We start from the raw sequence: 27,177 nt of genomic DNA, 5'->3' as shown, positions 1-27,177 counted from the left end.
AAAATAACCTAAGAATAATGAAGTTATAGTTATCATATAGAGTACAGATTAAATTAGCTTCAGATTTTATTAAATCACATCCAAATGTAGCTACTAAAAACCAGCAGTCAAGAGAGAGAAAAACTGGGGATACTAACCCTTGGCTGTTTTAGCTGTAATACATTTTCCCCCACATTATTATCCTGTAATTGGGATATATAAATATACGTTTTTAGAGGCTATCAAGTGTTCAAAATAGCAGGTAGCATTATTAGATAACAAGCACATTTCTTTCCCTTGAGTTGATTCAATAAAGTATAACATCACTAGATAGGCAGATGAAGTAAAACAAAATTGGCAGCAAGCTCCTTTAAGCTTATAACTTTGCATTGAATTTTTGTGTGGTTTAATATTTGCTTAAGAGAAAGACATCTTCCTTGGCTGTTAATCCCAGATTCTTATAATGGTACCTGAGATCTTTTTAGCCAGTGACTTTTCCAGTTTCAGAAGGAGATGTGCATAAAAACCGCTGAATGCTCATTTGCTGCAAAGACTGTGAGCACAAGCCCTGGCATTAGACCTTCTGGGTTTAAATTCAGACTATCATCTCTAAGAAACAATTCAGGAAGCCAAACAATAACTCCTGCAACCCCTGCAAAATAACCGGTACTTAATAGCTGACAGCTTCCCTAATTAGGACCAGCCAGAGAAATCCAAATACACACCCCTAAGCAATGACATAGGATGCCCCACTTCCAGTTAGCCCGCCTACAGCTTCTCATTTTTCCAATATCCTGCCTCTGTGTCTTACACAGTATGTAACTGGGCAAGCTATTTTTTTCTCCACCTCAGCATTTCCTCTATAAATTGGAGATAATAATAGTATATACTTTATAGGGTTGTTAGGAGGGTTGAATTACCTAATTTATGTATAGTGTTTAGAATACTGCCAAGTGCCTAATGAATGTTAAATAAATTTTAATTTCCATTATGTTATATATCAATCCAATGTTCAGCTTATTAAGACGTTGTGGAGAAACTAAAACATTCCACCTCCCATTGTAAGAACTTACATGTCAGAAAATATCCATGTCAGTTTCACTCATTCCTCTCCCAGCTCTTCAAAATATAGTTGCAATGAGTTTTCAATCTGGTTGCCTTTGAAGAAATTGCTTTCAAGTTAGGAAGCAAAGGCTGCCGGGCAAGTATATGAACATAGGGGTTCCTGAGGAATTTGTGTGAAATGATCAAAGAACCCTTCTGTGCGGTCCCCATTTGTTACGGCAACTCTTCTACTACTAATGCTTCACACGTAGGCGCTTTCTGCTTCATACCTCCTACGCTATGCTTCACACATAGGTGCTTATTGCTGGAGTGGTGTGGCAGACACAGTTGAGTGCCTACCCAACTCCCATTCTCCCCTCATTCCTTGCTCATAGAGCCCAGTTCTGTTAAAAGAATAGGAGGCCAGGTGCTTCTAGGGAAGTTAAGCACCTCCCCAGATCCAGCGGGTGAATCTTGATCAGTCTGTCAATCACAAGAATTCAATTCCTTTACTAGTGGCTACATTAGGAACAGGTGTGTAACACAATATGGTCCGTGATATGTGATGGGAAATCTGCTGAGGGGACACTGGGAAGATTCTTCTCCCACTTAAAAAGGAATCCAAAGAATAAATACCTTTTCCTCCAGCTATAGGACGTTGTTATGCATGGCTGGGAAGCTTGGAAAGGCTGCAAACTTCTTAAGAACTGAGAGGAAAACAACAGTAGAAGGATGCTGTTGGTCATCACTGGTCCTGATGACACAGTTGAGCCTCTGAATCAACCAGCCTGGAACCACCATTCTTGGGCCTTCCCATTAAATGAGATAATAAATCTTTTAAATTGATTAACCCAGCTCTTAAACTTTAATGTTCATTCAAATCCCTTGGAGGTCCTTTGAAAGCAGAGAGCCTGATTTCATAGGTCTGGAGTAGCACCTCAGATTCTGCTTTTCTTGCAAGCCCATTGATGATGCTGATGATGCTGGTCCACAGACTTGGAGTAGCAAAGACTAAAGTCACTCTTTCCTGGGTTTTCTGTTAGTTACAGTGAAAAGAATGTCACTTAATTTGCTTTTGATAATAGAAGGAATTTAAAATTGAAGATGCTGAGAGAGAGGAAAAGAGAAAATAGATTGTCTCTGTGGCTGGACATATAAACTGAGAGACCATACTCTTTCTTGTGGATAAATTAGCAGAAGCCTGTAGAGAAAGAGCAGCAGCAGGAAGAGAGATACCGAGCCAAGAGCAGGAAGAAAACACTATGGGCAGTGGCAGGGGTGGTGATGAAGATTTTCTGGTTGGTTTCCAGTTCCATTCCTTCCTGAGACCCAGCTGCATTCCTGCCCTTAGAAAAACCCTTTGGCTTACAATTGCTCAGATCAATTTATGCAACCTGCTACTAAAAAATCCTAATTAGTATAGGTGCTCAACCAGTAGGGTCATGCGACTGTGTTTTTTTCTCAAATGGGAAACCCTCTTTGAGAGCAAGTAGCTTTTACTTTCACATGTCCTATAGCATTGACTCACTTTATTTATTTATTTATTTATTTATTTATTTATTTATTTATTTATGAGACAAGGTATCCATGTCACCCAGAATGGAGTGCAATATTGCAATCATAGCTCACTGCAGCCTCCAACTGCTGGGCTCAAGCTATCCTCCCACCTCAGCCTCCCAAGTACCTGGGACCACAGGTGCATGCCACCACACCCAGCTAAGTTGTTTTTTTTTTTTTTTTTTTTTACTTTTTGTAGAGACAGGGTCTCACTTTGCTGCCCAGGCTGTTCTCGAATTCCTGGCTTCAAGAAATCCTCCCACTTAGGCCTTCCAAAGTGCATATTTTTAAACTTACAATTTTTTCCATTTGCTTACTTATTCCCAAGCACCAAGCATAGTATCTGATAGATAATTGATGATCTGAGCATTCCGACTCCATTAATAAAATGACGGACACACACACAAGAACTTTACAGGAAATATGTATGCAGTTCAATCAACTCTTATTCCATGTAAATCTCCCTCACGTACTTTGTTTTCACCAAATCTGTTATTACTGTGCTCCTTTGTGCATATGACTATGATAATGATGAAGTAAGACGCATGTTCTTCTTAAAGCCCTAAAGTTTTGTGTAATGTTCCTTAATAGAAGTGTTGTTCACTACTTATATTCACTACATAAGATAGTACGACAATATGTTGTCTTTTTAAAAATAAGTTTTATCAAGATATAATTCACATACCATATAATGTATTCATTTAAAGTGTGCTAGTCAGTTGTTTTTAGTACTTGTATAGTCACCAAATTGTACAACCATCACCATAATCAATATTAAAATACTTTTATCATACATGAAAGAAATCCCATACTATTTGGCAGTCATTCTCAATTTCTTCCCAGCCCACAGTCATGAAGCAACTACTAATGTACTTTCTATTTCTGTAGATCTACCCATTCTGGACATTTCATATCAATGGAATCATAAAATATGTGGTCTTTTATGACTGACTTATTTACTTAGCCTGATATATTCAAGATTTATCCATGTTGTAGTATGTATTAGTACTTCATTTCTTTTCATGTGTGAATTACATAACATTGTATGGATATACCATTCTGTTTATTCGTCTGTTGATAGATGTTTGGGTGATTTCTACTTTGGAGCTATTACAAATAATGCTGTTATGAACATTCATGTACAAGTTGTGGTATAGATATATTATTTTATTTCTCTTGGGTAGATACCTAGGAGTGGAATTGCTGGGTTTTATGGTAACTGACTCTATGCTTCATCTTTTGAGTTGCCAAACTCTTTTTCCAAAGTAGCTGCACCATTGTACTTTCCCACCAGGAGTATATGAAGGTTCTGATTTCTTCAGCACTTGTTACTATCTCTCTTTTTATTACAGCCATCCTAGTGGGTTTAAAGTGGTATGCCATTGTGATTTTGATTTGCATTTCCCTGATGGCTAAGGAATGCATAATCTTTTGTCTGATAAAATTGAGAGGAAATGAATTTTTCTGGATAATCAACCATCTCTTATTTGTTTAGGATGTTTCTTCCAATAAGCTTTTTTCCCCAATAAAACAGTTTTCATGCCTTCCAATTTACTTAAAAATCAGAATAATCCACTATCATTATTTTAATCCAGGTGTTTCACATATGTATGCTCTGTGAAGGACACACATATTTATAACCCTATAGTCCCTGTTGCAATAGTTCTTGTATGATGTAGGTATTTTACAAAGACATAATGAATAAAGTAATAATAGTCCAAAGAAAAGCTGTATTTTATCTTAGCAACTGTTCTCATGAGAACAACAAGCAGCAGTTCTCAGACAGTGAAGCTTTTCAGAGCTGGAAATTTTTGTGATTCAATCTTTGCTTGCCCATTAAAACATTCATTGCATTGTGAATAAGAAAATCCAAACAATCTCCCACCCACTGCAACTTTGCAAACCACAAGTACATAAATCAGAAAATGTAGTGCATGACAAAAATTTTGGATTATGAGAGAATGGGGATGGTAAATGGATTGAGACAAGTGAGAGACTGAATAGACAAATGGACAATGGCCAGAACTTACATAAAAATAGAACTCTGATCCACAACCTGCAGAAATCAGGCCAAGAAACAACCCTATTATCTACAATAACCAGCCCAGGAAGCCAGTCTATGATCCACAAGTCAGACTTGCAAGAGATTTGACTACTATCTCTAAGAAACAGTCCAGGAACCCAAACAATAACTCCTGTAACAATTGGCCTCAAATGGCCAGCACTTGCTTCAATACTTGACAGCTTCTTTAAATTTCCTACTTCCAACCTAGGAACTACCAGAAAAAGTCAAATATGCACCCCTAAACATTACATAGGATGCCTCATTTATAGTTAGTCTGTCTGCAACTTCCCCATGCCAACAGCTTCCAATCAGAGTACACATGAATTCTCTTTTTTCCTAATATAAAGCTTTCCCACTCCTCTGTCTGCCTTTGAATCTCTGCCAAAATGCAAGGGATGATTCCCTCACTATAGTAATCTCTGAATGCATATCTACTCCCTGTTCTCATGTAGTTGGTCTTTATTTCTACACAGGCTGTCTGGATTTAATATTGTAGCCTGATTTAGAATCTGCTTAACTATTTGCTGAATCCAATGGAAAGAAGTAGGATTCCTATGACAGTCAGGTTACTATGAGTCAGTCCTGTGGCTTGAAAAGTGTATGAGGCTTGGAGCTAAGAGATGATTATTGTGGTCCCAGCACACTGCTAATCACTTTGTGACTCTGGACGTGTGACTCCTGGAGACCTAGGTTTCTCTAGTTATAAAGTGGGAATAGTGGAGGCATGAACTATATCTCTAAAATAGCTTCTGTTTCTTGATCACAGAATACTAGAAATGGTTTCAAATAATTTGTGATCAACTGCCTCCTCTAACCTTCTAACTTCATTCTCATCTGTTATGGACTGAATGTATACCCTCCAAATTCATATGTTTAAATCCTACCGCACAATATGATGATATTAGGAAGTGGGGCCTTTGGGAATTAATTTGGTCATGAGGGTTGTCTTAGTCTGTTCCAGTTGCTATAACAGAAGACCACAAAATGGGTAGCATATAAACAAGAGAAATTTATTTCTCACAGTCTTAGAGGCTGGGAGGTGCAACATCAAGGCACCACAGATTGCATGTCTGGTGAGGGCCTGTTTCCTGGTTCATAGAAACTGCATCTTCTTGCTGTATCTTCACATTGCAAGGCAACTCTCTGGGGCCTCTTTTGTAACACTTCTGCTGAAACTTTGAGAAAACAGAAAAAAGTCTTAATATTGTGGAATAGTAAAGATTGAAAACAATTGTTCTATTCCATTTGGATACAACAAATATGCTCCACTGGTCTTCAGTGTGTAAGTACTTGATCTTTCTCATTAACCATAGTAAGAGGGGAAATCTAAAAATCCAGGCTACCCTAACAAGACTCTCACACCTCTCTCCCTGATGTGCCTGGGATGCCTAGCCCATTTAAGTCATTAGTGGAACCTGTATGGTGTGGCCCCATCTGGATTTATGTCTACTGAGGAGGTGTACTGCTTCTATTAAAAAGCTGCCTTGCATGCCATGTGGCTATGTGTCCTTGCTCCTATGTAGACAAATGCAAACCTTCAGCTGTAAGCTGCCTGTTTGGTTCCTTCCCTGAACATGGTCACAGAAGCTGGGGACATCTGACTGCAGAGGCTGGCTGGGGCTACTCAGAAGTGCTGGGTATGTGGATGGTAGTGCCCAAGGCCAACTTGGAAGTCAGGTCTCTCCAACTTGACGTGGGTTATGGAGATGCAAGATAGTGCTCACTCTTATAAAGCAGAAGCAGTTATTCCAAAGAAGGCCAATCCCCACAAGTCCTTAGGTCCTGCAGGCTTGGATCCAGTGTCTGTCAAGAACTGTACTGGTCAGTTTGTCCAGTGTACACATGCAGCCACATCCCAGAGCACGAGCCAGCCCTATGTGCAGACTTAAGACTGGTACCAGCATCTGACACCTCATAGCCCAGATCCACTATGATTGCCTCCCCATTATCCACCACTGTCCAGGATATTATCTGGAGCTACCGTCAGAGATTCTCAGGGAGTTTCTGAAACCCACCTGCAATGTGCTATCATTCATGGTTCTTCAACTTGACTGCAAGTTGGAATCATCTAGGGACTGACAAAGATTCTTTGCCTAACCAAACTGTAGTCAGACTCCTGAACCTCTTCCTAAGCCTATCTGTGCACTTTCTTATACAATTCAGCTTCAGCAAAGATCCCTGCTAGGTCATCCCTTCACCCTTGATGTCTGATCAAACCTCAATATTGGATTGGGTTCCTCATCCTCCACCATCCCACTGGTTGAAGACATCCAGGCCTGTCTTCAGCAAGAATCCTGTTAAGCTGGTTTAGCTAGAATCTCCTTTATTCCTGATATTTCCTCTTAGTAACTTTGTATCCATGGGCCCCACCCTGCTCCTTGGCTTTAAATTTCCACTTGTACATGCTGTATTCAAAGTTGAGCCCAATCTCTCTTCCATACTGCAAAATTTCATTGCACTGGTCCTTACACCTCTCGTGATGGTCCTGAATGAGGTCTTCTTTAGAATACTTAAACAAATATCATTGGATAACATTTTCTTTAACAGGAGCTTTAGAAGCTACTAATGCCTGCCCCACCCACAGAGCTTCTTTTTTTTTTTTTAAGATGGAATTTCACTCTTGTTGCCCAGGCTGGAGTGCAGCGGCGCACGATCTCGGCTCACTGCAACCTCTGCCTCCTGGGTTCAAGCAATTCTCCTGCCTCAGCCTCCCAAGTAGCAGGGATTACAGGCATGTGCCACCACACCTGGCTAATTTTGTATTTTTAGTAGAGACAGGGTTTCTCCATGTTGGTCAGGCTGGTCTCGAATTCCTGACCTCAGGTGATCGGTCCACCTTGGCCTCCCAAAGTGCTGGGATTACAGGCATGAGCCAGCACACCCGGCCCCCACCCACAGAGCTTCTGATTTAATTGGTCTGGAGTACAGCCAGGGCATCAGAAATTTTCAAATCTCCATAGGTGATCCCAATGTACAGCCAGGTTTGGGTGCAACTGAGAAAGTTGATAACCTCTCCGTGAAAAAGAAAAGAAAATTACAAGTGTGGTCTCTAGGGAGACTCCCTCTAACTTCCTCAAATGTGATCTTCTTCCTGAGGTTTTTCCTACCCATCATTTCAGAGTTTAGCTCAGCTGAAGGCAACATGGAGTCCATTCTGGCAGCCTAACATGGCTGCATTCCCAGCATTTCATGTTGATGAACTGAAGACCGGATCATTGCATTCTCCTGCGATGGCTAAGAAAGTAATAACAATACTAATTATAATTGTAATTGTTTTTAAAAGATAAAATGATGTTCTGTGGAGAGTATGCCAGCTAAGTAAAATTGCCAGCAGCATAGACTACAAACTGTGAAGACTGTAAATCTAGGCACAGCCTCAAGTTTTATTTCCATAGTTCTTAAAAACTGCATAGTACTTGCAAAATCTGAAATGATTCCCAAGAATTGCATACTTTTAATTATTTGAAGTTAAATCTAGCTACTTTTACCAATTGCTCTTAATTAAATAAAAGACAGAAAGCATGTATTAAGAAGATATATGTTACAGTTCAGTAGCTAAAAGGGCCTTCTATTACAACAGAGAATATTTGAAATGAAGGGCTAATACAAGTTTAAATATTGAGCTCACTCCCAAAAAAACTCAGAAAAAAAATCTGTAAATTCAGAAAGTATTTATTTTGTGGCACACCAAGGTCCATCTCACTATTTTTCTTTCCCCAAAAAACATACATATTAATATACACTTTCACGCACGTACACGGCAATGAAAAGGTGATTTGGGTAATATTTAAATTTATGTACGGTAGCATGACGGTATTCTGGAAAGAGCATGGGGCTTTAGAGTCCTGCAGAATTGGGCTTGAATTCTGACTTTATTACAATTCAAGTGTGACATTAGACAACTTATTTAAGCTCTGACTCTTCATTTACGTAAAACATAGGAATATTCCCACCTTTCTTACAGCATCATGCACAGCTGAGTGGAAGCGAAGAGGAAGTAACATTGAGGAATATCTGCTAAACTAGACGGATGCTTGTTCCCATGCTTTTAATTCACTCAACTGAAAACCAAACTGCCTATCTTTCTGCCTCTGTCCCCTACCACACTATCGACATTAACATAACTTGACTATTTTATTATCCTTACTAGCACAACTTTACCATTTCAGGATAGTCTCACTCAAGCTCATTCTAGGAACTTCGCAAACGATTCATCAATTCTTCAATAGTGAACAGCAGCAGACAGTTTATGCCCTAAAACTTCCTTGCTTTAAAATCTTTGCCTTGTTATTCCCCCAACTCTAAACTGTGAGAGACTGAATAGGAAAATAGACAATGGCCAGACCATACACAAAAATAGAACTCTGATCTACAATCTGTAGCAGCCAGCTGAGGAAACCAACTTATTAATGACATTAAGCAGCCTAGAAATCCAACCTGCCGTCTACAAGTTAGATGTTGACATGGTTTGGCTGTGTCCAATGAGCTATAATTCAAATCTCATTGGATTATCATGGGTGGGTTTTCCCGTGCTGTTCTCATGATAGTGAATAATTCTCACGAGATCTGATGGTTTTAAAAGGGTAGATCCCCTGTGTTACGCGCGTCCGTACAAGAGACCACCTGAGCAGGCTTAGTGTGAGCAACATGGCTGTTTATTCACTTGGGTGCAAGTGGGCTGAGTCTGAGAAAGGAGTCAGGAGAGGGTGGTGGGATTATCATTGGTTCTTATAGGTTTGGGGTAGGTGGTGGAGCTAGGAGCAATTTTTTGTGGGCAAGGGATGGATGTTACAAAGTACATTCTCAAGGGTGGGGAAGATGTTACAAAGTACATTCACAAGGATGGGGAGTATCACAAAGTACATTATCACAAGGGTAGGGGAATGTTACGATGGCTTGACCATGGTATGGCCAGCTCAGAGAACCTTACATTCTTGTCTTTTTACATTAATAATGAAGAAATAAAATGAGAAAGAGTAGCGAAAACTCGGCGTGAAAATTTTGGGGGCAGCATGAAGGGGTGAGGGTGATGTTTCTCAGGGCGGTTTCAAGCAGGATGGGGGCAGTGGTGTGGGAACCTAAAGTGGGACAGATGAGACTGAAGTAAGATTTTGGGGTAAGGGGTGATATTGTGGAGTTGTTAAAAGCAGTATTTGTCATATAGAGTGATTAGTGATAGTCTAGATGTGGTTTTGTAGGAATTGAGAGATTAATCAGAAGACACAAGGGCCGAATAAGAGAAGGAGGAAGATAGGTATTAGAGGACTAACGATTGAAAGTAGCCAGGATACCCAGTTAGAGAGTGGCCAGGTGGGTCCAGCATAATTAGTTGCCTGATTAGCGAGTTTTTGAGCTCTGTCTTTGAGTTTTTTGATGTTATCATATACCAGGCCAGATTGATTTAAGTAAAAACAACAGTCTTCATTAAGAAGTATACAGAGTCATCCTTTTTCACCAGTGAGTAAATTGAGGCCTCGGTGGTTCTGGAGGACAACTGCAGCTAAAGCGTCAACCTGGGCTTGGAGGACAGATAAAGTTTGTGATGTATCTATATTGCTAGCAGAGAAGTCATTTGAGAGGCTGCGGAATGTTGTGACAGATGTTGAGACACCTGCTATTCCAGTTCCAAGTGCAATAGTGGAGGCAGAAAGTCCTAGACCCACAAGAAAAGGGATTAGTAGGATGATTCTTTTTTGTTGTGTTGGTGTCATGAGGGGGACAGGCAGTTGTTCATTCCCATCTGCAAACTGGATTTTGGGGGTAAGGAAGGCTAGAGTACATGTGCCCATCCAGTTGGCAGGTAGGCACATGTAGGTGGAAGAGCCACATAAAAAGAAGAGACCTTGTGTCAGGCAGAACTGGAAATGTAAAGTGAAAAGGTGAGAGGGGGTACTGAAAGAGGAGTCCCGCACCCCAAATCCTAGAGCTCCAGCAAGGGCAGCAGCCGTTAGAGGTTGTAATGGGGATGGATGGTGCAACTGCGCAGAGGGGAAGGTTTGGATCTCATGGTGTATGAGAAAGTGCGTAGTGTCTACAAGTAACCTTTCACTGCTATTCATGGGGCTGGGGATAAGCAAGCAAGAGGAGGGGCCAGGAGGAGAGTCAGACGAGCAGGTGGAGGGTAGCCAAGGATGCAGTGAGATGCAGGGTAGGTGTCTTCCTAAACAATAGTGACTGCCGATGTTTTTTAGTTTGTCACTAATGTGAAGTTGGAATGCTCCCAACTGTTTGGTAATGTGTGTGGCTGGGTTCTGGAGATAAAGAGTAAAGGAACGTTTGGATGGTGGAAGGTTGCCTAAAGTGATTCCACTAGGCTGTTGTTGGGAGATGCTTAAAGGAGTGGCAACAGGGATAGTTGTTTTTATGGTGAGGGGTCCAAATATGGGGAGGGGGTGGAACTGACATAAGGAGAAGGGTGCTGTAAGTAGATACGGAAAAGTGTGCAGCTTATCGGTGCGAAATGTCTGGGGAGTTCTCACCAAATTTTTCTAGAAAGTAGAGAAGTTCCTCAGGCAGGTAAAGATGAGGGCTATTAAAGGAGGTTTGGAGGTGCAGGGAGAAAGGAGAGGTAGCCCAGTCAGCCTGTACAGCAGGGACAGCTGTGTAAGAGCAGGAAGAAAGGGAAATGCATAGCCAACAATTCTTTGCTAGAGAAGGATTGGAGGCAGTGAGGAGTGAGTGGGTGAGACTGATAGTATGCTGGAGGTAACTACGGAGAGGTAGAGAGTGACTGGAGAATGGGGGCAAGGATAAGAGTGAGTAGAAAAGTAAAAAATAGAAAAAAAGTACTTCATCAGGTTAGAAGAATTAGAGTGTACCTTGCCCCCTTGCCCCTGAAGATCTTCTATCCACTCCAAGAGAGAGTTAAGGGTGGTGGTTTGAGGTAAAACCAGGAGATATCAATTATGATGGTCTGGAGGAAAAGTGTAAACCAGCAGTGTAAACAAGGGAAAGGCATTTACAAGTGGTTGAGAATGGTGAATAGGAGTATGACTAGACAGAAGATAGTAGGGATGACAAGTTTTGGGGGCACAGTCCAAGTAGTGGAGGTGACTGCATAAAGCCCTGTTGCAAAAAGTAAGGGTAAGGATGAATAGACCTAATAGAATGAAGGGATGTATTAGGCTCATAAGGGTTATTACTGTTATTCAGAAATGCAAGTGAGTTTAAGGGAAGTAGGGGCGAGTACTTGCGACTTCCAGGAGGAAGAGGAAAGATCAGGCTGGCTGTCCAACGGACACAACTTTATTCTGGAACAGTGAACCCAATGGGGAGGGTCCTGCAGGCGGACGGCAGTTGGGGTACTATAGATGACTAAGTACTGTCTGGTCCATCAAGGTTGTAGTGTTTAAGGGGTCAGATTCTTAACAAGAACTGATTGTCCAGCTGGAGTGTCTTCATATGGCTGGGAACCTGGAGTAGGCAAGAGAAGATTAGCAGCCTGGCAAATTTCCTGTCTAGCCTGCTGGAGGACTGGCAGATAGTTGCCTAGAGGGCTGGTGTCTGGCACAAGGTTGGGGCCCAACAAGAAGGTACGTCCATATAAAAGTTCAAATGGACTATACCCTGTAGCTTCTCAAAGACAGGCTCTAATTCTAAGGAGGTCAAATGGTAAAAGTACTATCCAGTCTTTTTTAAGGCTGAGCTTGGTGAGTTGTGTTTTTAAAAGACCATTAGTTCTTTCTACCTTTCCTGAAGATTGAGGACGGTAAGGGGCATGAGGGTTCCACTGGATGCCAAGGGCCTGGGAGACTGCTTGAGTGACCTGACTAATGAAGGCCAGTCTGTTATTGCACTGTATAGAGGTGGGAAGGCCAAACCGAGGAATTATGTCTGACAGAAGGGAAGAAATGACTGCAGTGGCCTTCTCAGACCCTGTGGGAAAGGCCTCTACCCATCCAGTGAATGTATCTACCCAGACCAAAAGGTATCTTAGTTTTTTGACTCGGTGCATATGGGCAAAGTCAACCTACCAGTCTTGGGTGGGGGCAAATCCTCAAGCTTGATGTATAGGAAAGGGAGGGGGCCTGAGATATCCCTGAGGGGTGGTAGAGTAGCAGATGGAACACTGAGAAGTAATTTCCTTGAGGATAGATTTCCATGATGGAACAGAAATGAAAGGTTCTAAGAGATGGGCCATTGGCTTATAACCCACATGAAAGAGGTTATGGAAGGACGATAAGATAGAATGAGCCTGTGAGGCAGGAAGGAGGAATTTTCCTGGATCCAAGAACCATTTGCCTTGAGTAGGAAAGGACTGATAGATAATAGTTTCAGTGGGAGAATAGGTGGGAGTGACAGATGAGAAGGAAAAAAACTGGCTGTGGGGGACTGATGTGGGAATACTAGCTGCTTCTTTTGCTGCATTATCAGCATAAGCGTTGCCTCGAGCAGTGGGATTTGGTGACCTCTGATGCCCCTTGCAGTGAATGACTCCTGCTTCCTTCGGCAGTAGAGCAGCCTTAAGGAGGATTTTTATTAAGGAAGCATTGAGGATGGAGGAGTCTTGCGTAGTGACAAGGCTCTTTCTGCCCATATAACAGCATGGTGATGTAGGGAGTTTCAATGAATAGTGAGTAAATTTGGAGGAGTCGGGGGGCAGAAAGTATATGTGCCAAGTGTGAGAAGGAAAATAGATTTTGAAAGTTATGAGAGATGTAGAGAGTAAGTGGGGCACGGTTTGTGATCTTGAGGGCCTCTAGAAGTATTGAAGCGGTGGCTGCCACCTCATATAGACATGAGGGCCAGCCTAGAACTGTGAAGTTAAGTTGTTTGGATAGGAAGGCTACAGGTCATGGGCCTGGTTCCTGTGTAAGAACTCCGACTGCACAGCCTTGTATTTCAGCCATATGTAAGAAGAAAGATTGGGACAAGTCAGGGAGTGTTAATGTGGGAGCTGTTTCTAGGGCTGTCTTTAAGGAACAAAAAGAAGAGTGGGGAAAGGACTTAGGGTCTACAGGGTCAGTCAGGTTTTCCTTTGTGAGTTTATATAGTGATTTAGTTAGGATGGCAAAACCTAGTATCCAAAGGTGAAAGTATCCAATCATGCCTAGGAAGGAAAGGAGTTGTTGCTTTGCAGAAGGGGCTAGGGTTTTGGAGATTAGCTGGACATGGTTAGCAGGGAGAGCACGTGTGTTTTGATGAAGGACTATGCCAAGATAGGTAATGGATGTGGAAGAAATTTGGATTTTAGAAGGGGATATGTGATACCCCTTTGAGAATAGATGTTGAAGGAGCAGGAGAGTATCCTGTTGGGAAAATTCGTAAGAGGGGTTGCAGAGGAGAAGGTCGTCTGTATACTGAATAAGGCAAGAAATGGATGGAAAGAAAGTAGATAATGAGAAAGAGCTTGACTAAAGTGATGGAGGCTGTCTCTGAGGCCTTGCGGCAGTACAGTCCAGGTGAATTGCTGAGATTGGTGAGTCTCAGGGTCAGTCCATGTGAAAGCAAAAAGACGTTGAGATGAGGGGTGCAAAGGAATAGTGAAGAAAGCATCTTTGAGATCGAGGATGGAAGAATGGGTTGTGGAGGGAGGTATTGAGGATAGGAGAGCATATGGGTTTGGCACCACAGGATGGATAGGTAGGACAATTTTGTTAATAAGGTGAAGATCCTGAACCAACCTGTAAGTAAGATTTGTCCAGTTTCTGGACGGGTAGGATAGGGGAGTTGTAAGGAGAATTTGTAGGCTTTAAAAGGCCATGCTGTAATAGGAGAGTGATAACAGGCTTTAGTCCCCTTAAAGTCTGCTGTGGGATGGGGTACTGGCGTTGAGCCAGGTAAGGGTGATTAGGTTTTAATGGGATGGTAAGGGGTGCCTCATCAATCACCAAGGAGGGAGTAAAGGTGTCCTATACTTGTGGATTAAGGTAGGGAGACACAAGAGGAGGATTCAAAAGAGGCCTTGGATTGGGCAAAAGGGCAGCAATGAGGTGTGGCTATAGTCCAGGAATAGTCAGGGAGCAGATAATTTAGTTAAAATGGCTCAGCCTAATAAGGGGACTGGGCAGGTGGGAATAACTAAAAAGCAGTGCATAAAAGAATATTGTCCAAGTTGGCACCAGAGTTGGGGAGTTTTAAGGGGTCTAGAAGCCTGGCCATCAATACCCACAACAGTTATGGGGGCAAGGGAAACAGGCCCTTGAAAAGAAGGTAATGTGGAGTGGGTAGCCCCCATATCGATTAAACAGGGGATGGACTTACCCTCCACTGTAAGTGTTACCTGAAGCTCAACATCTGTGATGGTCCAGGGGGCTTCTGAAGGGATCGGGCAGTTTCAGTCTTCATCCACTAAGCTGAGGAGATCTGGGAAGGAGTCAGCCAAGGAACACTGGATTTGAGCTCCAAGAGCTTCAGGAGTGGCAGCGATGTGAGTCAGATGTCCAACTTCCAGTGGGGACCTGCACAGACAGAGCATGGCTTAGGAGGAATCCCTGGCTGCAGGCATTCCGAGGCCCAGTGGCCAGACTTTTGGCATTTGAAGCAAGGTCCAAGAGGAGGTTTTGAAGGAGCCCCTGGGAGCTGTGGCTTGGATGTTCTGAAGGTTTTGTATGCTGAAGATGTGGTTGTGGGTTGTCTTACAGCAGAGCCAAGTGGCTGTAACTCAGAGATATGTTGCCGCTTGGTGGCTTCTTCTCTGTTGTTGAACACTTGGAAGGCAAGTTTGATTAAATCCTGTTGTGTGGTTTAAGGGCCAGAATCCAACTTTTGGAGTTTTTTCTAATGTCAGGAGTGGATTGGGTGATAAAATGCATATTAAGAATGAGGCGGTCTTCCAGCCCCTATGGGTCTAGGGCTGTAAAGCATCTAAGGGTAGCTGCTAAGTGGGACATGAATTGGGCTGGGTTTTCATCTTTACCTTGGGTACTTTCCTTTAGCTTGTCATAATTAACAGCTTTGTATGCTGCCTTTTTGAGCCCCTCGACTAGACAGGAGACCATGTAATCTTACCTAGCTGTACCTGGGGAATCCGTCTGGTAGTGTCAACAGGGATCCTCTCAGGAAACTGCCTTGGTGCCCTCTTGGAGGCCTGGCTCATGAAGCCAGCAGGTGTCTGCATAGGATTGGGCTAGAAAGTAAGCTCTTTCTCATTCATCTGAGGAGAGGGTAGAGGTCGGGGTGACATTTAAGTCACTCCAGGTTAAATTGTAGGATTGAGTTAGATATTGGAATTCCTATATACATTTAGTGGGAAATTATCTAGGTCTTGTAGGATAGACAAATCGAAAGTGCCATTCTCTGGCCACCTGGAACTATTGTCAAATTTGTATTGGGACCAAGCGGTATTACAGAAGAAAATAAGACATTTAGGTTTTAGGTCAGGTGTTAGTTGAAGTGGTTTTATGTTTTTAAGAATGCAGGCTAAGGGGGAAGAGGGAGGAATGGATGGCAGAAGGTTGCCCATAGTGGAGAAGTTAAGTTTAAAGAGGAAGGCAGAGACACGGAGAAATGGAGGTGGGAAGCTACCAGGCTTCCAGTAGGTGTCCCTGACTGAGTCCTGGGCTGTAATGTGGGTGAGCAGCCAAAGCAGGCATCCCTGCAGTTGACCTGCCACTAAGGGAATATGGATGAATGATCAAGGCAGGCATCCCCACAGTGATCAGACACCAAGAGAAGACTGTGGAGCTTCCCAAGTCCGTGATCGACATCAGAGTGTTTGAATGCATGAATAAAGTGTGTCTGCTTTTTGTCTCTACCAGGAAGGGAGAGAAACCGAAATTGAAAGGAGAGAGATTGAAGGGAAGTGAGAGAGGTTAGGCAGAGAGTGAAAAACCGGCTTACCTGAGTGCGAAAAACAGCTTACTAATTTGAAATTGGTGAGATGGTCCTTGGTCTGATGACCTGAGGTTGTAGGTGGATCTCCTCATGGAGGGAGCATGAGGACAGGGGACCACTCTCCTGAAGGAGTTCCCCTGTCCCGGGTTTCGGCACCAAATGTTACGCACGTCCGTACAAGAGACCACCTGAGCAGGCTTACTGTGAGCAACATGGCTGTTTATTCACTTGGGTGCAAGTGGGCTGAGTCTGAGAAAGGAGTCAGTGAAGGGTGGTGGGATTATCATTGGTTCTTATAGGTTTGGAGTAGGCAGTGGAGTTAGGAGCAATTTTTTGCAGGCAGGCGATGAATGTTACAAAGCACATTTTCAAGGGTGGGGAGGATGTTACAAAGTACATTCACAAGGGCAGGGGAGGGTGTGTGTCACAGGGGTGGGGAGGATGTTAGAAAGTACATTCACAAGGACTGGGAATATTACAAAGTACATTATCACAAAGGTGGGGGAATGTCACGATGGCTTGACCATGGTGCAGCCAGCTCAGAGGGCCTTACACCCTGCACACGCTCTCTTGCCTGCCACCATGTAAGACATGCTTTTGCCCCTCTTTCACTTTCTGCCATAATTGTGAGTCCATTAAACCTCTTTTATAAATTACCCAGTCCCAGGTGTGTCTTTATTAGCAGTATGAGAACAGACTAATACATATGTATAAGAAATCAGACCACTATCTCTACAAACAGTCCAAGGAGCCAAAAAATAACCCTGTCACAATTGACCCCAAACAGCCAGGACTTATTAATAACTGCCAGCTTACCTCATTTTTGTCCCTGCTTCCAATGTAGGACTAACTGTAGAAAGCTAAACATGCACCCCTAACCAATCAATAGAATGCCCCAATTTTGATCAATCTGCCTTTAACCTCCCATTGCCAACAACCTCCAATTAGGGCATGCATGAATGCCCTCTTTCCCAGTATAAAGCGTTCCCACTTCTCTGCCTTCCTTTGAGTCAATGCCAACTGCGAGTGATGGTGGCTGATTTCCTTGCTATAGTAAGCTACAAATAAATAGCCTTTGCCTCTTCTCCCTGGAGTGGCCTTCATTTATTTTCATAACTGTTAGATCATGATCTTTATCCAGTCCTAATCAAGGTCATGTCAGGAAGTAAACATTTTCATGTTTCTGCATTGTTAGGGCTTCTTCCTGGGTAAATTTTATGGAATCTGGGTTAAAGGACAAATCTTGGAAGTTAAAGGGTAATTGGATCTCCAGAGAACTGAAAGATTTATCTCTCTGGAGGTACTTCCATGGAGGTATGTGTTTACATTTCAAAGGAGAGTAAGAAGCAGATTCAAAGGAGAATAAAACCCAGACATGGAACCATTCCAAGGTTGTAAACTCTGCCAAGCTTGTCTTATCTTTCCCCAGAGACATTTATTTACATTCCAAAGGGCTCTTCCCCTTCTCTTTCCAAAGAGAGTTTCTTTATAGCAGAGATTTTTTTCTCTCTCTCAGAAAAACTGTTGGGCAAGCTGTCCTATGTAAACTGCCAGATGGATAATTTCAGGGTTCCTCTCTTGTAGTACAAGAAGACCCCTTTATACACAGAGCCCAGCCATCTGGCCCTCCTCACATCACCTCAGAAGAGGGAAGAACTGGGGTATGGAGAACTGAGGCAGTTATGGCTATAATAAGTAATAATAATTTTCCTTGATCCAGTGTGGGAGACCAGAAATATGCCATAGGAAAATACGAAGGATTGTTGAGCTGAAGGCAGTTAAGCAGCAGCAGATGCAAGAAAGGTCTCTGCCCTCCTTCTATTTGCCTAAAAGCGGACATAGATTTACAAAAACAAAAGGTATCCTGCCCCACCTTCTACTGGGAAGAACAAAAATATTAACTACCAAAGACAACTAGAGATGGTACCAGAAGAATCTACATTAACAAGCTTTACTTACTGGCCTTTATTGCCACCTATTTCCTTCCTCCAAGTTGCTGCCCTTAGAGACTCAAAGTCCTTTTCCTTTGTCTTGTCACATGCTAAAAATTTACTGTTTGAACTGGAATTCTAATTCACCTCTTTGAGAACGACTCATTCTCTGGGTGTCTCCCATGTATATATGAAATATACATGTTAATACACTTCTGTTTGTTTTCCTCTTATTTAATCTGTCTTTTGTAACAAGGGTCCATTCCAATTTAGAACCTGGGCAAGTTATTTTTTCCCTATATCATAATCCTTATGTTTTCATGCAGGATAATAGAAACAGATAAAGATATTAAAACCTTATTGACGGCTTTCCTCCCTCCACTGAAAGACTTGCGTCAAACCAAACTTAAAGTTCTCAATACATTTGTCTTTCTTTCTCCCTTCAAGACCCTATGCAAGCTCAGTCAAGGTGCTCTCCCTCAGTGCAGTGAGCAATAAACTCAGTTTTGCCTTATTAGTAGGTAATACTGGCGATTGCTGGGGACCTGGCAGTTGATATAATTATTCAACAAATTTATGGGAGGTCACTGTTTTGTCATAGCCTCTGACATGAGGCCTCAGCAGACCAGACCACATCACAATGGAGTCATTTTTGCTAAGTGTCATATAATCTAACTGAACTTTGAAAGGGGCCAGTTTTCCAAAAATATAGGAGATTTCAGTCAACATCAGGCAGTGTGATAAAGAAATCCCCTCTGTTTTAACCTTTTAAAGAAAGTAACTCTGAAACAACCAATCTGCTCTTTCTTCAATATTTCTGCTTTCTTCAGCCCTTTTCTGTCTATTATAAAGTCACATTCATATGCTCAGCTCCTTGAACTCACTCTATTTTCTAAAACGAGGTGTTGCCCAAATCTAGAATCACAAATAAAAGCCAGCCAGGCACAGTGGCTCACAACTATAATACCAGAACTTTGGGAGGCCGAGGCAGGTAAATCACTTGAGGTCAGGAGTTCAAGATCGCCCTGACCAACATGGTGAAAGCCCATCTCTACTAAAAACACAAAAGTTAGCCAGGCATGGTGGTGCATGCCTGTAGTCCCAGCTACTAGGGAGGCTAATGCAGGAGAATCACTTGAATCTGAGAGGCAGAGGTTGCAGTGAGCCAAGATTGTGCCTGGGCAACAGAGTGAGACTCCATCTCAAAAAAAATTAAAAAGCCAATTATATCTTTAAATTTGTTATAATTGTCTTTTGACCGTTTTGGGCAACCACAAAAGGAGCCAAGGGAGACTCCTGCTGATTTCTGAGCCCCCTTGGGGAGTGCAGGAGAGGCACTGCTGACCCCTTTCAGGTCCCCTGCCTTCCTCACTGAGCCCCAAGGGTTGTAAATAAGTTTTTCTAGGGTTGGACTTGCTTTCTTCTTTTTTTTTTTTTGCATTGCCTCCCTCCCCACAAATTCTCCAATCTTTTTGGCTTTCAAATCCAGGGTTAGTTTGTACTGAGAGAGCACATGACATTTTGGGATTTGTGGTGACTGATGAGTCACTGGCAAGAGCTGCAGTTTTAAAGGTAACTGACAGCAGCTGCAGAAAGTGTCCGTTACTACAGGAGGTATGCAACTCCAGCTCTCAGAAATTATGAGCGATTTCACTTCTTTCCTCTTCATTTATTTTTCTTGTTTACCCATGTAGGAAGAAATCATTGGCTATGTTGCTCAAGGGATCTCAGAGCCAAAGCCACAACTTGACTGCTGGGCAAGTGTTAGGCACCTACACACTGCTTAGAGCACTTGTCAACCTAAAACTAAGTCTCCTGTGTTAGGATAAGCTGAGTCACAGCAAGGGTTAGTTCTGACACTAGGGTACATGCCAGCCTCAAGAAAATTTTTGTGTATTAAAGAAACATTGTGAAAACATTACACTACCCAACCCTGTGGCTTTTCCCTCTTAGATATTTATCTTTGCTCTGAGAAAACTCCAGAAAAGTATGTTAATGAGGACACTGTCACCTATAGTAATGTTTTCAGACCAAAAACCCAAAATGATGGTAACTGAGAATAGCACTAATGGTCTAGGTGAGAGTGACCAAAAAAGGGAATTGTTAAACAAAATTTATGGGAGGTGATATGGTTTGTGTCTGTGTCTCCACCCAAATCTCGTGTTGAATTGGAATCCCCAGTGTTGTGGGAGGGACCTGGTGGGTGGTGACTGGATCATGGGAGTGGATTTCCCCTTTGTTGTTCTTATGGTAGTGAGTGACTTCTCATGAGATCTGGTTGTTTAAAAGTGTGTAGCACTGGCCAGGCGCAGTGGCTCATGCCATAATCCCAACACTTTGGGAGACCAAGGCAGGCAAATAACTTTGAGCTCAGGAATTCGAGACCAGCCTAGGCAACATGGCAAAACCTCGTCCCTGCAAAAAAAATACAAAAATTAGCTGGGTGTGGTAGCACGTGCCTGTAGTCTCAGCTACTTGGGAGAGTGAGGCTGGAGAATAGCTCGAACCCAGGAAGCAGAGGTTGCAGTGAGCCAAGATCATGCCACTACACTCCAGCCTGGGCAACACAGTGAGACCCCGTCTCAAAAAAAAAAAAAGAAAGAAAAAAAGAGTATGTAGCACTTCCCCCTTCTCTTTCTCCAGCTCCACCATGTGAAGATTGTGCCTGCTTCCCCTTCACCTTCCACCGTCATTGTAAGTTTCCCGAGGCCTCCCCAGCTATGACTACTGCACAGCCTGCAGAACTGTGAGTCAGCTAAACTTATTTTCTCCGTAAATTACCCAGTCTCAGGTATGTCTTTATAGTAGTGTGAGAACATACTAATACCGTAGGCCATTTAGATTACCTTCTGCACTAGGCACTGGCAGACCAAACCAAACCAGAATGGAGTCACTTGTGCTGTGTCATTTAATCAAACTGAACTTTGAAACATGCCAGTTTCCCAAAGCAAATCAGGAGATTCCGGTCAATATGTGTCAGTATAATAAAGTCCCCTCTGTTTTAATTCTAAATGGAAAGTAACTTTCAAATGACCAATCTGCTCTCTTCAGCCCTTCTCTATAAAGCCAACATCCTCTGCTCAGCTCATTGAAAATTCACTCTATTTTACAGAATTGTTGCAGGAAAAACTGGGTTCTTGTCACATGACCAGGAAAGGTTAGGTTCTCAGACACTTTGAAGGGTGAGAAGGGCAGGGTTTATTGGGTGAAAAGGAAAAAAAGGGAAACAAGGAATCTCAGCAATGCGAGAATCCTGCTAGCAGACTTCCCGCCTCACAGACTGAATCCTTGGTTACCACCCAGAAACAGCAGAGGCCAGGCTCCTCACCCTGCAAACTGCACAAACTTCCCGAGGCTCCACCCCATCTTCCCAGTGTGCAAACTGGTTGGAGATTCTCCAGGGAGCCCTTTTAACCTGGCTGTCTCAGAATGAGGTGTGGCCTGATTCTGAAATTGTAAATAAAAGCCAATTTGATCTTTAAATTAAATTTGTTATAAGTTTTTCTTTTGATACAACCAATATTTATTGGGCACCTAGTGTATACCAGGAAATGCTCTAGGCACTTGGGCTACATCCTGAAACAAAACAAAAAGTCCTAGCCCTCATGAGCTTACATTCTAGAGGGGTGAGACAGATAATAAACATAAGGAAATAAATTATATAGACTATAGAAGGTAATAAAATGGTTTGGAAAAAAGAAAAAGTAGAAAGCATAAGGGGGGTGGTCAGGAGTGCCTAAGGAGGATGAAATAATGTTAGATTTGAGCAAAGACCTATAAGGAGTGAAGGCATTAGCCAGGTGGACACCAGAGAGAGGGAACAGCTAAGGCCCTGGAGAGCTGAAATTATCCTGTGCATCAGATCTCATATTCACTAAAGTTGCAAGTGATTCCAAGCCACTTCCTCTACCTCTACCTTGAAAGCAATTGGTCTATTTCAATATCTGTATTGTATTTGCAGTCCATTCCCAATCAGAGCTGCAGAATTTGCAGTACTTTCACAATCAACATGCAAAAAACAGGAGTTAATAAATTATGCCTGACATTTCCAGATGGAAATTTCTTTACGAGGATTCAATTTCAAGGTGTTGAGGAAACTAAATATTTTATAGGATTTGCAGCAAGAAAATGCCACAAGTAAGGCCAAAGTTTTAATGGAAAAAAAATGAAGTAGTGAAATGTCTTTGCCTTTCTAAGCCCTTTGTCAACATATGAAAGAATCAGATCTTAGTCTTTAAAATACAATGAAAGATTGTTGTTGATTGCTAACAATGTTACTTGACCACAAACACCCCAAGACTGTGACAGTCAATCTGGTAACTGAGACAGCTACTAAGTGATTAACGGTAGAGAGAAGAGACAGCTGGATACACTGGACAAAGGAATGATTCATGTCTCAGGCAGGACGGAGTGAGATGCCCAGGACAGAGCAGGACAGCATGAGATTTCATCATGCTGCTCAGAATGATGTGCAATTTAAAATTTATGAATTGTTCATTTCTGGAATTTTCCACTTAATATTTTCAGACTGTGGTTGACTGCGGATAACTGAAACTGCAGAAAGCAAAGCTGTGGATAGAGGAACTACTATAGACAAATAATTTCTATACAAATGGTAAGAGATAACAGAGGGCCATTCATCCCAGGGTACTGATGACCTCACAGAGGAAGGGGCTTCAGAGAGGGATTGGAAATGACAATAACAAACACATATTACCGGTTCTGTATTGGGCATTACCCTAAGTGCTTTATGATTAGGAGCTCAGTTTGTTTTAACCACACTGCCATGAGATAAAAATTGTTGGTTTGTTTTTTGTTTTTTGTTTTGAGATGGAGTCTTGCTGTGTCACCCAGGCTGGAGTACAGTTTTGCGATCTCAGCTCACTGCAACCTCTGCCTCCTGGGTTCAAGAGATTCTCCTCACTCAGCCTCCTGAGTAGCTGGGACTACAGGTGCCTGCCGCCACGCCTGGCTAATTTTTGTATTTTTAGTAAAGACAGCGTTTGGCCGTGTTGGCCAGGCTGGTCTCGAACTCCTGACCTCAAGTGATCTGCCCACCTTGGCCTCCCAAAGTGCTGGGATTACAGGTGAGAGCCACTGTGCACCACCAATCGTTGGGTTTTTTAAACATCACATTTGTAGGTGAGAAACCGGAGGCACAGAGAAGTTAAGAAACTTGCCCAAAGTTAACACAGCTAATAAGTGACCCAGCCAGAAATAGAATCCATGCAGCAGGAGCTCAAATGTGTGCCCTTAACTCCTAAGCTTCTTCTCTAATGAGTCAGTTTCTCTGCCCAGTCAGAGAAAGCAAGAAGAACATTCCAGGGAACTGGACCAGTGTTTGTACATGTGTCGAGGGTTGGGAAGGGTGTGGCCACCAGGAGGCACAGTGATGTCCATCCCCATTCTTGTGGTCCTGCTTCAACCTCAAACTGGGGAACGCTGCTGCTAGAGCATGCGGGGGAACAAAACCCCTGGAGTCACAGGAGTAGTGGTTGGGTCATTCACATTCCAGTGTTGGGTGGAGCAGGCTGCTTTGGCAAAATAAAACAACAAAACAAACAATAAACTGCGATCTCACAAAAGTATGAGCAAAGGTACTCAAAATTTCTGCTATCAGGATCATTTCCTTGGGCCATGGCCACCTCTCCAAACCCACTGCACACAAATGGGCTCTGAAAGCAAGAGGCACAGATTATCATTTCCTTGGGAATAAAGAGGAAGAGGGACAGGTCTGGAAGAGAAGCTGCATTGGGAGGAAGCCTGCCTGGGGGGTCGGGGGCAGCTCCCTAGGGATGCTCCAGATTTTGAAAAGAAGAATGTGTGGAGTCCTCTCCACCCCTTGTGTCTCCCGTCAGGGAAAGAATATGAGCACTACTAACTGGGGATAATAATTCCTCCCATCTGTGCACCTCTTTCCTATGCCATATCACCTGGAAGACTGTAACAGGGTGCTCTGCCTTCAGTTTGCACTCCCTTTCTAGAGTCAGAACAATCTTCCTAGCATGTAAATATATATATATATATTTAATCTAAATATATATAATATAAATATATATGTATTTAACATAAATATATTTACTATAAATATATATTTGCTATAAATATATAATGTATATAATGTATATATAATGTAATATATAGTATATATTACATTATATAATAAATATACATAATGTAAATAAATATATATTTAATATAAACTTTTAAAATTCTTTATTTCAGTAGTTTTGGGGGTACAAGTGGTGTTTGGTTACATGGATAAGTTCTTTAGTGATTTCTGGGATTTTGGTGCACCCATCACCCAAGCAGTGTATACTGTACCCAATATGTAGTCTTTTATCCTTCACCCTGCTTCTACCTTTCCCCTAGAATGCCCAAAGTCCATTATATCATTCTCATGCTTTTGCTTCCTCATAGCTTAACTCCCACTTATAAGTGAGAACATACAATATTTGATTTTCCATTCCTGAGTTACTTCACTTAGAATAATGGCCTCTACCTCCATCCAAGTTGCTGCAAAGGCCATTATTTCATTCCGTTTCATGGCTGAGTAGTATTTCACGGTGTATATATATATATACTACATTTTCTTTATACACTGGGTTGGTTGATAGGCACTTAGGTTGGTTCCATATCTTTGCAACTGCGAATTGTGCAATAAACATGCATATGCATGTGTCTTTTTCATAAAATGAGTTCTTTTTCTTTTGGAGATACCCAGTAGTTGGATTGCTGGATCAAATGGTAGTTCTACTGTTAGTTCTTTCAGGAATCTCCGTACTCTTTTTTTTTTTTTTGAGATGGAGTCTCACTGTCTCGCCCAGGCTAGAGTGCAGTGGCAGAATCTTGGCTCGCTGCAACCTCTGCCTCCCAGGTTCAAGTGATTCTCCTGCCTCAGCCACCCAAGTAGCTGGGACTACAGGCACAAGCCACCATGTCTGGCAAATTTTTGTATTTTTAGCAGAGATGGGGTTTCTCCATGTTGGCCAGGCTGGTCTCGAATTCCTGACCTCAGGTGATCCACCCACCTCAGCCTCCCAAAGTGCTGGGATTACAGACGTGAGTAACCGTGCCTGGCTTCCATACTGTTTTCCATAGTGGTTGTACTAGTTTACATTCCCATCAGTGGTGTAGAAGTGTTCCCTTTTCACCACATCTATGCCAATATCTGTTTTTTGATTGTTTTATTATGGCCATTCTTGCAGGAGTAAGGTGGTATCTCATTGTAGTTTTAATTTGTGTTTCCCTGATTAGTAATGTTGAGCATCTTTTTCATGTTTGTTGCCTGTTTGCACATCTTCTTTTGAGAATTATCTATTCTTATCCTTTGCCCAATTTTTGATGGGATTACTTGCTGATTTGAGTTCCTTGTAGATTCTGGGTATTTGTCCTTTTTTGGGTGCATAGATTGTGAAGATTTTCACCCACTCTGTGGGTTGTCTGTTTACTCTACTGATTATTTCTTTTGCTGTGCAGAAGCTTTTTAGTTTAACTGGGTCACATCTATTTATTTTTGTTTTTGTTGCATTGGCTTTTGGGGTCTTAGTCATGAATTCTTTGCCTAAGCCAATGTCTAGAAGAGTTTTTCCAATGCTTTTTTCTGAAATTTTTATGGCTTCAGGTCTTAGGCTTAAGTCTTTGATCCATCTTGATTTTTTTATAAGCCGAGAGATGAGGATATAGTTTCCTTCTTCTGCATGTGTCTTGCCAGTTTCCCCAGCATCATTTATTGAATAGGGCATCCTATTTCCCCACTTTCCTAGTATATCAATATTAAAACCTGCAGGGACTTCCATTGCCTTTGTGAGAGCCCAGTACTCCTTTGCTGCCCAAGCATTATGCCTTCACTGATACCTCAAACTCATCTCCCGAGCCTGAGTAAATGCATCCCAGGCTTCAGCCACTCTGAACTACCAGAACAACCAGATCAAATGCACCCTGCCTTTGTTCACTGGGTTCCCTCTGCTGGCAAACTGTCACACCTTCTTCAAGACTTAGCTCACTGAAGCCTCTCTTGACTTCCATTTACTTAATGTTACCTCCATTGGGATACTTACCACTATTGCCTACACCAGTAATCTTTAGCCCTGAGCTCACCTGGGGATCTTGTAAAAAACACTAGTGCCAGCCTGAGCCATATGGTGAGAACTGTCTCTAAAATGTTTTAAAAATTAGCTGAACATGGTGGTGCATGCCTGTGGTCCCAGCTACTTGAGAGGCTGAGGCAGGAGGATTGCTTGAGTCCAGGAGGTCAAAGCTACAGTGAGCCACAAACACACCACTGCACTCCACCTTGAGCGACAGAGCAAGACTGTCTCAAAAACAAAAACCAAAAAACCAATGCTTAAGCCCTACTCCCAAAGATTCAGACCCTGCTGGTCTAGGGTGAGCCCTGGAGGGAGGTACTTTGAATTCTGGGGCACTGGATTCATCCTCAGCACCTTCCCCAGGATGTGGAATAAAATAGGACTTCAATTACAAATCATGTATTTGTTGAGTGAATAAAACAAGCAGCTTTAAACTCCCCTGTCATTCAGGTGCTGTTATCTCATTTGCAGTTGAAGAACTGAGGCTCAAGGACATTAAGTGATTTTCTAAGATTACAGGGAGTAACTTGAATTTAATTCCTCTGATTCCAAGTGTGGTGTTCTGCCTGTGCCTACGGAAGAAGGACGACACCCAGGAATGTGCCTACTGCAGATGGGAGCTGGAAGAAACTGCCCCATGTGGAAGTCAATGTCTCCTTTTGGTTATTCTGAGGCATGTTTGGGGAAGGACTTGTGCTGTCCCAGTGCATTGTCTTGAATTTTAAAGGTTATCCTT

The sequence above is a fragment of the Colobus angolensis genome, unplaced genomic scaffold (genome assembly GCF_000951035.1).
Source record: "Colobus angolensis palliatus isolate OR3802 unplaced genomic scaffold, Cang.pa_1.0 Scaffold81, whole genome shotgun sequence".
In the NCBI taxonomy this organism is placed as follows: Eukaryota; Metazoa; Chordata; class Mammalia; order Primates; family Cercopithecidae; genus Colobus; species Colobus angolensis.
The sequence above is the reverse complement of the archived record's forward strand: the minus strand, read 5'-3'. Positions refer to the sequence as shown.